General features: G+C 41.7%; 1 pseudogene; it reads right to left on the reverse strand.

The window, feature by feature from the left end:
- Nucleotides 1-332: 332 nt before the first annotated feature.
- LOC136530439 (1-phosphatidylinositol-3-phosphate 5-kinase FAB1B-like) lies at nt 333-13,468 on the reverse strand (annotated as a pseudogene).
- Nucleotides 13,469-14,003: the final 535 nt, after the last annotated feature.

Consider the following 14,003-nt stretch of genomic DNA (forward strand, 5'->3'; position numbering starts at 1 on the left):
ATGAACAGTGATTTGTATAACTTAATCCATGTGTACTTCATATTCTAAACATAAAATACAACACAACCCTCTTGGGCTGTTTCCACACCCAACTATTTCCTTCAACTTAGTGTAATATACAGAGAACTCTCGAAGTCTCAAGATACCAGACATGATCTTTTTTAGTTCTATTTTTCTTCATTTTCGCGAAGGCAAACATGCGAATGTTACCAACAAACTGAGGGCATCTTCTTTCCTCAGCAACACGGGAGGTTCATAGGAAATAGAACACAGTAGCAAAAATGTTCTTTGCAACTAAATTACAGTGAAAAAAATAACAGCAAAATTCGAAGTTATGAAATGGAAAAACACTTTCTTTTTACAATTTCACAGTATTTACATACACTTGGCTAAAGCACCACATACATGATTTTTCTTGGTGGACTCTCCCAGAAAAGAATTTGAGAGTCTACCTTCATATAGAATGTATGGAAACGAGGAAACAAAAGATATACATTAGGTGCATAAGTATGAAACTAGTTCTAATATTTCTACATGCTATAAAATTTCAATGAACAAGGGCTCATGGAAACGAATGACAGCTTGTACAACCCTATATGCATGTTGATTTCTATCTACAACTTTCAAAGACGGGGGCTAAAACTTTTTACATATAGATCCTCCCCAAAAAAAGAAAAAGGTACGGATACCCAGATAAATACAGCTACCCCAAAAAGAATGAACAAAATTTCAATAAAATCAAAATCTATAGATGTCGCAAAAAAGGAGTTATTCCCTGAATAATTCCTAAAAGTTATGCATGCATATCTCACAATTCTGTCAAGAGAACCTGGTCGCTGTCCCTGTCCTGACCACTCTCAGCTTGCTTGCTGGGGATGATCACTAGAGGCGACCACTGGTCTGGAACGACAAGAAAGTAGGCCGACATGGCTTTCCTAAACCGCTTCTTGTACTGCTTTGGTGAAATTACTGTTGGCGACACATTCTTTGGTCCACCTAATATCCCTGAAGCTTTCACCCATGTCTCTAGGTGTTTGTCCCACGTGTATTGTCTCATGAAATCTATAATTCCCATTACAAGTTCATGCCTTTTCTCATCAACACCAACAAGTAAAGAGTAATCCATTACATCGATGGACTGCACCAAAGTTGCGAATATTTATGTCAGTATAGGTTCCACTGGTTTACTGACAGGAATTCTATCAGAGCATGTGTAAGACATGATATTAGTAAGTTTCTAAATGAAGCACCACTGCAGCATATAGTTACATCATTTATGATCCATATTTTTATATCATGATTATAGATTTACAACATACATATTTTGGGTCTAGAGTCTAGACAATATCAAGTTACAGTTACCAACATGAAGGTCGAGTATGTTAACTGGCACAGTCGAGAAGAACACCAATAATGATACATGCCACATTTTATATAAATATAAACATACATAAATTGATGCATCTCCTGAGCTAGATAGCACCAACAGTTCAACACTTCCACTAACTGGCCTAGTATGTCTGTTCCTATATCAGTTAAGTCATGACACATAAGTACATATCAGACATAAAGTGATTCCCAAAAATGTTTGGTTCTCTTATTCTTCTTTTCACCAACATGACATCGCCAATCATGCATGTTATTAGTAAGACTGTAATAGAGCCAACCTCATGTTTCACACCACACATTATGCACCCTTTATAAGGAATGCATTAAGGATACAAGAAGACAACACTACATGCATATGCTCGGAGGGTTATAACAAAGAACTGGTAGGCAAGAATACTAGGATGCCATTGATTATATAATTTATATAAGTTTGCTTGGCTATGGGTAATACCTAGAAGTTCTAGGGTTTTTGACATTTGTACATAAGAGCATATTTAATGTCACACTGCCACTCACGTCCCAGGTACACAGTTCTCTTTTTAGAGAAAATAATCCTTTCCAACTGTACTATAAAGATGAACTCGCATCTCATGGTGCTAGCAAATTTTGATCACTAGCAACAGACATATGGATTGACCATAAGATCTAATGGAATAAAACAAGACAGATATGTAAGCATATGGTTTATACTTACAGCAAGAAAGGATGTGTCATTCCAAACAGCTCTCTCCAGCAACCTCTTTGCCTTGTTTCCGACAAAAATAGGTGATGTAGGCATCGCTTCAATTAAGTTCTGATCAAGAAGTACTTTATCACTACCATTTGAGTCTGGGTTATATCTTGATCTTGCAGAACCCTTCAAATCATACAATGTTGTCACATTACGCTCAAACAAAAGATTTTCCATCACTAGAACATCCATCCTCATCTCCTTACCTCCTTTGAGGCTCTTAACCTTTTCAAAATAATATTTTTGCATTAGCAATCTAACAAAAACTGATTCTGAAGTTGAAAATAAAATCTGCCTTCACAAAGACCAGAATCAAGATGGCATTGCTGCCAGGATATCTGGATGCAAAATTGACATGATCTTCCAATCTTTATGAATATTGGAAGGCTGACTATTGGGTTACTTTTGGAACAGTTTGGATCCAACCATGAGTTAGTTTCATTTCCAGGCTGTTGGATCACTCTCACTCAATGGACAGCTTGGATAAATTAATGCCTAGCTAATACTGTAAAATAAGATTTAATAAAAGTACATACAATATTGAAGATATGGCTAACATAAACGAATTCCACTGAAATAAGAGTCTTTCTTAAGGGGGAGCTCATGATGATATTTTGCTTCTACAGTCAACAGTTACTTTTTCCTGCTGCAATTTGATTCCTTTTCCAATCTGATGGCATCATAACTGAATAAACCAAAAGCAAGCAAACTATGAATATCTAGTCGCTCCATCTTTTAAAAGAATGTATGCCATTATTTTTATTTTGCAAGGACTCTAAGATGTCTCTTTGACAGCTATCTAGGTTTCTTTGGGTATTTTTATTTGATTTGGCACTGTTAAACAAGAAAACAAGACAAATTCCTTTTTTTTCAAGTTATGAGATAACTATGAGCCATTCCTACTACTTCTCACGTACAGTTCCCTGAGAAGGGAGTGGCTACCCACTGGGTTCTAGCCAAAATAAATCACATCAAACAAATTACTACTGGTGGCAAATTAAAAAAAAAAGGACACTTACCTGATAAATACCAAGAATTTTTGCGATGCAAGTAGGACTTCCAGTGCAAATCGACTCAGATACATATTTGAAGTAGTCTGGAGCAAACTTCATGAAAGACTCTAATTCAGTTTTGGTAACCTGCTTAATTATGAACCGATCATCCATTGATTTTGCAAAGAATACATTGCTCTTGCCTCCTTGAGCACCCCATTTCTTGCAACGACTAAGCGACCTGACAAAATCACGCTCTGATGGACAGCATAATCTCCTCAGAGCATCAAATTGTTTGGCATAGTAACAAATCACAGTGTACTTCACCTGTCCTAGAGGACCTTCATCCCCAAAATTCACTTTTATGTGACTTACTTTTCGAGGTACAAGTGAATCTGAAACAAGTGGGTTCTTGCTTCCAGACATGGAGAAGATAATGTCCTCTGTAGAGACAACACTTCTTAGAAGTTCAGAAGTACATTCATCCATTTCAGTTAACGAGGCACTTCTTGAGTCACATTGTGGGAGTGAAGTGTCTGTCGTTTCTTGTTCCAGTTCATCTGACATCTGAAGATGATATTCATGGGAGGCCAGCGCATAAGCGATAATGCTAGTAGGTTCGTCATCAAAAACTCCAACGACAGTATCACTGATTCCTACAGGAAAGAGAAATTTAGGTCCAATCTGACGCTCCACTTCCCTTAAGAAAAAAATATATTCGGGAGCATATTCGTTGAGCGCATCAAATCGGTTTGAACGATTCCATTGCTTATTGAGAGAACGGTAAAATAGTAAGAAAGGCATTCCTATCCAATTAGAATGGTCTGCTGCACTGTCCCCTGGCTTGCTCAGCAATATAGAGGCATATGAAGGTGTAGTATCACCCATATGTTCTTCTGAATCCTCTGAGGATGCTGTAGATTCTGGCATGGTTACCTTGCTAGAAACAGGATCATCTTTGCCAGTCCATTTCACTTCAAGTGCATTAGTCACATCCAATACACTAGGAAACTGACCTTCTGAAAGGGTGCGTCGAGCAACAAGATCTGGTTCCAAGGGAATTGAATCACCACTTACACTGACACTGCTGTATAGAGGAGTTTTGATGTCTCTTTGAAGTGAATCCAATTCGCCTGTAGCCATTTGCTGGACATGATTTGAATTGACAGTACCCGCATCAACTCCAGTGTGATTCCCTCCATAAATGCTTTCCTGAAGGCACTCAACATATTTAGCATCTTTGTTGGCAGACCTATTCCCGCTGCATTCACTTTGAGGCTTTAGTAGTACATTTTGCTCAGCAACACTATCTATAGAATGGATCTTCTCGTGACGACATCTATCTGATCTTGCAGCAAATACCAGTCTTTTATCCCACAAGTATGAATGGAAGAGTAACTGCCTTCGCAGCCTATTGATCTCAAGGATGTCTGGTTGGCCTTTCTGCATATCCCTTCTCAAGACTTTATTCAGGCATCCCTAATAGTACAAAAGGAAATAAATCATGTAAGCATGTAACATTGACAATGCACGCATCCAGGAGTATAGGGGAATGGATTGTAAGGTTTCTGCATATGCTGTAGGTACAGTGAATTAGGGTGCATCTATTGACTGTATGACAATAAATTGAAAAGTATTTTGGGAATTTCTTTTATGATTAACATTAAACTTAACAGATCAGATTAATAGCTCCAAATACCCCAATCCCATTAGGGCAATCCCAACCCTAAAAATAGGATGGTTTCCATAGAATTAAATAGAGTGCTACGTTATCCTTTAGCTGATGTTTTGCTGATGTAGGAGACTTAAAGAGGAGAGAAGTTGAGAAACTGAGTCGGCTCCCAAACCTATGCACAAGGAAACCGGCGATTTGGCGTTGGGACAGGACTCGTCATTTCCTCCTACAGGATCTGCTGTGCTTGCTTCCGCTGTGTCGCCGCAGCACCTTCCTCCGCTCGGCACCATGCTCTGTCTCTCCTTCCGCCCCCACATGTGCGCAGCCTGGCCCGCTCCCCTCTGCTCCCGTGTACGCCTCCCTCCGCTCTGCTTCCACATACACGCGACAGTCTTCCGAGCACACCCCTCCCTGCTGCACTCCAAGCATCGCGGTCACCATCTCTACCACCGTTGGTATGAACAGTCTATTTGCCCTCACCTTCCCCTCTCGTGGCTTCATTTCCTGTTGCGATGTCGATGGATGAAATACAGAGTGTGGTGAAATTCTGGTGTTTTTTGAGACCTCTGAATAGCTTCCGCTGGTCTTTATTGGTCTGGAATCTGGGTACAGTTATCGTGGCACGGATGGATTTGTGACCTGAACTGCTTTAGGGAATGCATATGTCAGTTGCATTGTTGAACAGAGCAGATTTGGGGGCTCTGTGGTGGTTGAGGTAGAGGATAAAATGTGCCGCCCTTTTCCATATGGCGACCAACAAAAGATCATCTGTTGGGCTATACTAGTATATATAACTGTATCCTAAAGATCATTACAATATAGAACCACTTTGTATAACCTGTAAAATTATGATTTCATTTTCTGTCAGGCAACTAATGTTAAACTACTAGCCAAAGGGCGCCTAGCTCAAACGGTTAGGTGACCCAGCGGCACTCAGGTCCTGGGCTTCGACTCCCCGTGGGAGCGGATTTCAGGCTGAGGTTAAAAAAATCCCCTCGCCCGTCCCCATGTGCCAAAGAGCAGTGGAAGGCCCCAGCCCGGTTCTCATAGGGTGACGGCACCTCCTGTGTCAGGATGGGGGCGGGGGTTCGGGGGTTTTCTCGATCTGTGTGAGAAGATCCTTCTTCTTAACGGAAAACCCGAGGGCCGTCATAACCCCCCGCAGGTCGAGTTTTTTTAATGTTAAACTACTTTGTTCCTTGTGAGAATTCTGGATAATCTTTTGTGGTGCATGCAACGTAAGATGTTATTTTGTTGCTTGACATACCTGATCAACCTGTTTTGCATGAGGTCTATTAATTTTTCTCTAATAGAAACTACTATGGAAACCATGGGTTGGGAGGGTTAGTTTCTATTGAATATTTATTGCTATATCTCTCCTCTAGAAACTGCTCACAGAAATCATGGGTTGGGACAGCCCTTACCCTGATATGAAATATTTACATTTGCTTCTACACCAAAACACCAAGAATCAGACAACAATATGAGATCAAGTGTTCACTTATCAGTAATACCTTTTCCTTGATAGCACATCACAGATGCAGATTTTGTCAAGACAGTATATGCACATGGTACAGTTCAAGCAACTGTGGCTATTTGCAGATGAAGTTGCGAACAAGTTGGCTGTCTAGTGGTGTTTCTTTTCCAAGACTTGATATTACAAGTTACATTCTCTGTCTAATGATTATCAATCATGTAATGCGATAAAAAAGCGGTATGGAAATGCACCGTACCTCGAATTCTGACTTTTCCTTTCGAAGCATGATTTCAAGATCAGCAATGTAATTGCTAAATTCCATGTTAAGAGAACTGCCTTGAACCTTTTTGTCAGATATCAAGTGTAAAGAATGCAATACTTCATCAAAGAGATGTTTTGCTCGCTCAATAACCTAGCAAATTCACAAGAAAATGTCAACTTCTTAGCCGCATGGATAAGCGACTTCGGATACCTGAACTTTTGAATTATGAATTTTGGGCAAAAATGAATACAGGTGCATTTATGCAAACAAAACTACTAACTGCTTAAGTTACACACCTCGTTTGCTTCCTTTTGTATCCAATCCAAGGGCTGGTGACCAAAATCAAGTTTATGAGGTGGTAAGTAAACAGAATGAACCCTAATAGGAGCATATCGGAAGCAAGCAACCATTTTGCCAAACCTGTGTATAAAGAACAAAAAAGATCAGAAACCAAGATACCCATTGCATTATATTTAGGTAAATTGTGATCATTCTTTATAAGTGACTTAGAAATAAGCATGGACATGAAACCTGAAGAACATGGGTGCACGAGCACCATTCATATGCATGGAATACTTATTAACCCATGTCTTTTTTGAAAATTCAAAATCACATATAAATACACAACCAACGGTAAGGATATGGGTTTCATGGGCACTCATGTGTACTTTTTCCTTCTTGAGTCTAAATCTAAAAGTATGAAACAACTGAATATTGCTCACCCATAGAACCGGAGGCAGTCCCTGTGGAGAGAATGGCCACAACTGGCCACCCTACTTGCAGCTGCATGGTTTGAAAAGCTAAGCTCCAAAAATTTACCAAGTGACAAACCCCAGGCAGCATCAGACATGACAATCCTTTGAGTTGCTGGAGGAAACCCATTACTCCAAGGACATTTCAGACATCTGTGCCACATCCAAATTTTCCCATCCCTTTCACCCGACAAAACAAATTCGGTAAGTTTTCTAACTGATATGGTTAGACTTCCCTGGCGATGAGTATAGCAATGGACATGGGCTTCAGGTGGCTTATCACAGGAACGACACTGATAGCCCTGCAAAGGCATTCTATCCAAATTGAGAAAGGGAAAGAGCATAAAACTCTTTCAAAAGTAATGGACACGAAGTCAAAGGGGAGGATCCCCTAAAATAAAAATGAAAAGGGGAGGAGATGGACCTGATCAAACAAGTAGTCCCGCAGAAACCTTCCAAGAGGCTTGTCAAAGTTACCATAATACTTGATGCGTAACAGCTGGGAACGCTCACAAATAGTACCTTTCCATACACAACGTGTGGACAATGAGACTAAGATGCTTTGATGATCAGAAGGCACAACTTCATCCTTATTTGATGTGCTATCATCTCCTTGACTGGTCTCTTGGTTTTGTACAGCAGCAGTAAGCACTGGTTGAATTACCACAGAATTGTTCTTGTTGATGGTTTTCACATTAGCCAAAGCATATGAACCTTCTAATGACTCCTTGACATTAGAACTATTGATATTAGTGCTAGCTTTGACTGTGCTCTGGTGATAACAACTTGATATGCTGGTTGAATCCATTGTCACCGTCTTACCATGTAATCTCATTGAACCATCATGATAATCACCAAAATGCATACTCTTTTTGTCTACACTAGAATATCTAGGAGTATGGTTTGTGAGTGCACCAGATGTAGACGTAGAAGATATGGAAACAGAAGTTGAAGTTGCAGTGACCTTAACTAATCCATCTCCATCACCAGTCCCGTTGTTGAAATTGCTGTTATTAGCACACCAAGGTCCAAGAGAATGAGAGTAGGTATTCTGAGAAGTAAAGGATTCACTGGATACTGGTGCTTCAACCACAGCATTTTCACCTGGTTGAGTTGACATGATGTAGTTGGTACCAAGGTGGTCAAAACTATCAGTTTGCTGGCTATTTGAAACATTAATTGTGAAGCCTGGCACTGCCTGAAATGGAGCTGTCTGCAGTAGATCGTTTGTCTGGCAAGGCTACAGTCAATGGAGACTTCAATGGAAGTTCTGGTAGGGTTGCACCTTCATCTGCAAGGAAAGATGTTTCCAACGCCAAGTGATATGCTGCAAAAATGCCATACTGGACCACATGCTTAATTTTCTTGAGCTCATCCATGCTACCACCCTTTAGCAGAACCTGCAGATAATATAGGCCAAGAAAATAAAGTTGTGGAGAAGTACAGAGCATATACATTTCATTGGTTGATGCAGACAGACTGGAGGATGGCAGGAATTGTAAAGGTCCTTTAGCTCGCTAAAATAAAGGGCTACTAGCCCTTTTGACAGGCAAGTTTCATTCACTTTGGCACTTCTTTTGGTTTGAAAGAGTATGAAAACAAGGAGACAAGTATGTTACTAAGTTCACCAATGTGGCATTATTTGGTGTCCATCTATCCCACAAGAAAAAAAGAGCAAAGTAGTGTATGACTTACAGTGCAACCCAATGGTTTTGGGCATCCTTCAAAGAACATCATGGTCTTCACCATTTTCTTTGACACATTACCCGAGCTAACAGACTGTTCATCGTATTTATCTACATGAAATAACTCAGCAGTAACCAAGCTTCTGAGATGGTAGGAGATCAATAGAAGGAACTATCTGAGCACCTGTGCAACGAGCAATACGCTGCAAGAGGGGCTGCTTGATATTTAAAACCAATGATATGTTCTTTTCTAGAAGCAAATCTTGAGCATATCGAGAAACTGAATTCTCAACCAAAAGCAAGTTGGGTTTTTGAGCTACAATCTTTGCGACTGCCATTTTAAGGTGATCTGTTTCCTGTATACAAGTGGAAACATATACATAAGATCAAGGAAATCTAAGATCACGTACCAGAAACACAAAAGTTCACGGACCTGCTGGAGCAATGTATCAATACTTGACAGCTGATTTGTGACTCGATGGTACTCAAGAGCTCCTGCAAGTAGTAGGAGACGGGGCTTCTCTATTCTAGTTGTCATGCGCCTATGTGCGACATTCTTCTTACAAACTACTCCTTTTACAACAGTGCTGAAGGAAATAAGATATAGTATCAGATAAGAATGCATAAAAGAGTTTTAAGGCCCAGTGCAGTATGAAACAAACAAGAAAGACATTTTAGCTGTTGAACAATTAGATGGAAGCAAACTGCAAACAACATTAAGCTACTTGATGGTTAAAATGTTTGAACAGGATTTGTGATTAGTTGCAGTGTAAACCCTTAAGTGGAGAAAGCATTTACAGTACAGGCTTCATGCAGGGGCAGATACAGGTTAGGTTGTTGATAGAAGTTAAAGCACCAGATAAAGGTAGTTAAAGACTCATGGGGAATATATATTACTTTGGGCCAATAATCCTCAGGATATAGGAGCTGAGAAATTCCAAATCTATCCTATGGAGAAGCACTGCAGCAGGCAGCAGACTAGTCCAAAGCATCCCTCTCATGGCCACATAAGCTTCTTTACCCACACTGGGGACCAACAAGTTTTCTCATGGCAACTTGAGAAAATAAGTAAGATGAATACTAGTGGTCTCATGGGTTTTGCTCAACTTGACACATACCTGACAGCCTGAGGCATTCAGAAGCCAACCAAGTATACATTCTGTAATAAACAATACTACACAGTTGGTCATTTAACGTGTTAGAAAATACCTGCTCAATGAAACCGACTATGATTACCAAGCTATAAATGTTTTGCTTTATATTTGGAAGTGGAAGGGCAGGCCTGGTGCAAGCGGTAGAGTCTTACCGTCTGTGACCGGAAGGTCCCGGGTTCGAGTTGTGGTCTCCTCGCATTGCACAGGCAAGGGTAAGGCTTGCCACTAACACCCTTCCCCAGACCCCGCACAGAGCGGGAGCTCTCTGCACTGGGTACGCCCTTTTTATATTTGGAAGTGATAGAGTAGGTGCATGCCATAGGGACATCATGCCACAATGTTTGCTGGACAAAATCTACCTTCATAAGGTATTTGTCAAGATGAATACGTTATTTTCATGAGCTTCATCTCTTTATTCAAGCTATTATGTAATTTGTTACGATCTGATTACTGCTGGACAAGCTCGATTCTATGTCTACTAATGTATTTAAGATGTATCAGTGAGCTTTGCATTTGTAGGCTTATAGCTAGCTGAGTACAGGGTATGAAAAAAAAAAACATTCACCTTTCACTGCGGTGCCCACATGCTAAACACTTAACCTTGACATATCCACCAGGATCCATGCCACCACCCTGGCTTGTGTCTGGCCTGAGGAAGTTGGCAGCTTCCCATGATACAGAAGTAACAATCTCCAACCAGCCCATGTCATCACCTTCATGTAACGAAATATTCTCCACCTCTAGTAGCTGAGAAATCAAAGCCCTAAATGTCCATCAACGACATTCTTCATTACTTTCTTATGTTCTTCGCCCAGGCCGATCTCTACTTCGGAACTCTCCACTGCCAAAACTACTTGACGATCGAATTCGACACCGTTCACCATCAGCTACAGATTCGTCGTCGTCGTCGTCATCATCAAACAAGTCAGTTTGCATCTCATCTTCTTCATCTTCTGGTTCAGGAGGAAGCCAGAAAAGTTCATCCTTTTCAAAATCAACTGGGTTTGTATCATTACTTTCTAAAGCATAAATGGATGACGCAGCACCACATTCAGAACTATTATCTGGTTCTGGTTCATTGTCTGATTTTGTAACGGTCGGTGTGCTAGGAAATCCTTGATCAAGACCATGCGGGGATAGTTCTTTAGAGGTCACAGATTCTTCAACTGTCTGCGACGTTTTTGAATTGTAGGGTGTGGGCGCATCAAGCTCATAAAACTCATCTGGGCCATAATATTGTCCATTCTGTTGTTGATGTTGTGCCTGCCTATCAGAGCAGTAAGCAGGGTATTCTTCATCTTCATCATCACTCCTGATTTAAAATTGTTACATGACGAGGTAAGCATTAGCCAAGCATTTTGAACTTGTCAGCACGAAAAAGTAAAGGTTAAATCAATACATCTCAGTATAATAACAATGCAATTCGTTTACTGAAGGAAAAAAATGATCAAAAGCAGATCATGATATATTGTACTTTAACTGGGTAACATTATACCATATGAGGTTTCAAACAGAATACCTGTTTGTGTAGTAGCCAAACTGAACTGAAGAGTCATCTTTGTTTGAAACAGTGGACAGACATTTCTCAGGAGCATGAGCGTCTTGCATATTATGGGAGGTCTTGTCATGGCAACACTTTGGAGGACTAATGCTGGTAACACAGCCCAAATGCTGATAATTTCCAGTAGAGTAAGAGCCAGCCGTTGTGGTAACACTATTGATGGTGATAGCTGACTTGGTGCTGAACAAACTCGCCTCGGACAGGGAAGGGCTGAGCACCGGCTGTACCTGTTTGAGGGAAGTGACTCTTTCTTGCTCCCATTGCTTGAAGCAGAAGTTGCAGACCCGTATCCTGTCCCCCTCATCGACATTTCTGTCAGGGCCACTCGAAACTGGGATGGAGTTTGCAGTACACTTGCCACAGAAAATTCGCCCACAGCGACGGCAATGATGCCTGCGGTTGAATATAGTGAATTGCGTATCACAGTCATAGCAAACTCGACAACTGTGATCGGGCATCCAGAAGTCCCTGGAGACATTTTCTGGGTTGGAGCGTCGCGGCAGCCATGATGTCAAAAGCTTAACTACGTCAGCAAATGTTTTATTTGGGTCCTCCATTGGTGGCTGAAATTGTACCACCTCAAAGAAACCCTCATACTTGCATCCTCATCTGCTGCGACAGAAATCTAGAAAGACATGAAGGCACTCGTTACAACAAACTAACTGACAAAAAGAAGCAGAAAAATTCAATGCACGCTGTACAAATATACAATTTTCCTTTGAATTCTCGCTCCAGAAAGAATGATTGTGTTCCATCTGCAGCACGAATTTCCTCAACAAACAATAGAATGACTTGTATGATAAACTTACAAGTCGACAATCCCAAAACCGTGATGCATTTATACACTGCCCTATCCCCATCCGCCCATCTGACATAATAATGAAATATACTCGACCAAAACCTGGATAAGTAGTCCAGTGTCCACATGGCAAGTTTCGCTAAATTCAAAAGCATAAAAGAAACAATGATAAGGCTGACACCTAAAGAACAAAGAAATAAAGTGTTGATGATTCACTGTTAAATTCGCAGAGTTCAGCACCCATGTAGTCCAGTGTCCACATGGCAAGTTTCGCTAAATTCAAAAGCATAAAAGGAAACATTGATAAGGCTGGCTCCTAAAGAACAAAGAAATAAAGTGTTGATGATTCACTGTTAAATTCGCAGAGTTCAGCAACCATATATACTATCTAATCTAATCTAATGCGGCCAAATAAATCAGTAAAAAGGTACAAACGGCAGGCCACTCTGTAGGACTGTAGGCGATCGGCAAGATAGACGCAGTAATGTGGGCAGGGACAATACCTCAGAATCCCCTGAGATCGATCAGAAGAGGACCCCCCGGCCCGCGGCCCGCATTGCATCGGAATCGGCGGGAGCGCGATCAGGATCGATGGAGCGGGAGGCGCGCGCGAGACCGACTCCTAAAACAGGCACCGGCACGGTCCACGGAGGAGGGAGGGGGCAGAGAACTCCCCCCGCGCAAAGATCCCCGGTGTCAGAATCCTACGTCGTGCCCCGCACCCGTGTCGCAGCGAGGCAGCGGGGGCGGGGCGGGGCGGCAGCGGGGCGCGCGCCGGGCATTTGGCGGCGGCGAGGCGCCACAGGGCACGAGACGTCGCCCCGCGCGGTGCGGTCGGGAGAGGAGCCCGGTGTCGCAGCGGTGCGGGGACGGGCGGCGGCGGCGGAGGAATCCAACCGGAGGAGCGGGAGAAGATCGCAGGCGGTCGGGTGGCGAATCGGCGGAGGAGGAGCGGGAGGGAGGGAGTGGGGAGGAGAGAGAAAATGCGAGGAGGGGAGGGGCAGTTCGTTTCTATTTTTATTATTTTTAGCTGCTGTTTTTTTCGTAGTACTAGAATTTATGATTTTTAATTCCCGTGGCTTTGGGACTGATTGACAGGTGGGGCCGCGAGGTGAGGAAGTCGCGGAGGGCCCACAGAGGCTCCTGGGAAGCCCGTAGGTCTGGCTGGTTTCGTTTGGATGCTTGCTGCCAAAACGACGTCCATATATATTTTTTTTTGCAGTTCACGTCATCAATTTTAAGTTAAGCCCGTGTTTAGTTCCTCAAAACTCCTGAAAAGTGTACTATGCAAAAAGAAGATTCTCCGTCACATCAAATTTGCGGTACATGCATGGAGTACTAAATGTAGACAAAATAAAAAACTAATTGCACAGTTTGCTTTAACTTTGCGAGACGAATCTTTTGAACCTAATTAGTCAATGTTTAGACAATAATTCACAAATACAAACGAAGTGCTACAGTAAAGAATCTTCGCTCTTTGTCCAACTAAACACCGCCTAAGCTATGTTGCTCTGTTTATATTCAAAA

Source organism: Miscanthus floridulus, chromosome 2, assembly GCF_019320115.1.
Source record: "Miscanthus floridulus cultivar M001 chromosome 2, ASM1932011v1, whole genome shotgun sequence".
In the NCBI taxonomy this organism is placed as follows: Eukaryota; Viridiplantae; Streptophyta; class Magnoliopsida; order Poales; family Poaceae; genus Miscanthus; species Miscanthus floridulus.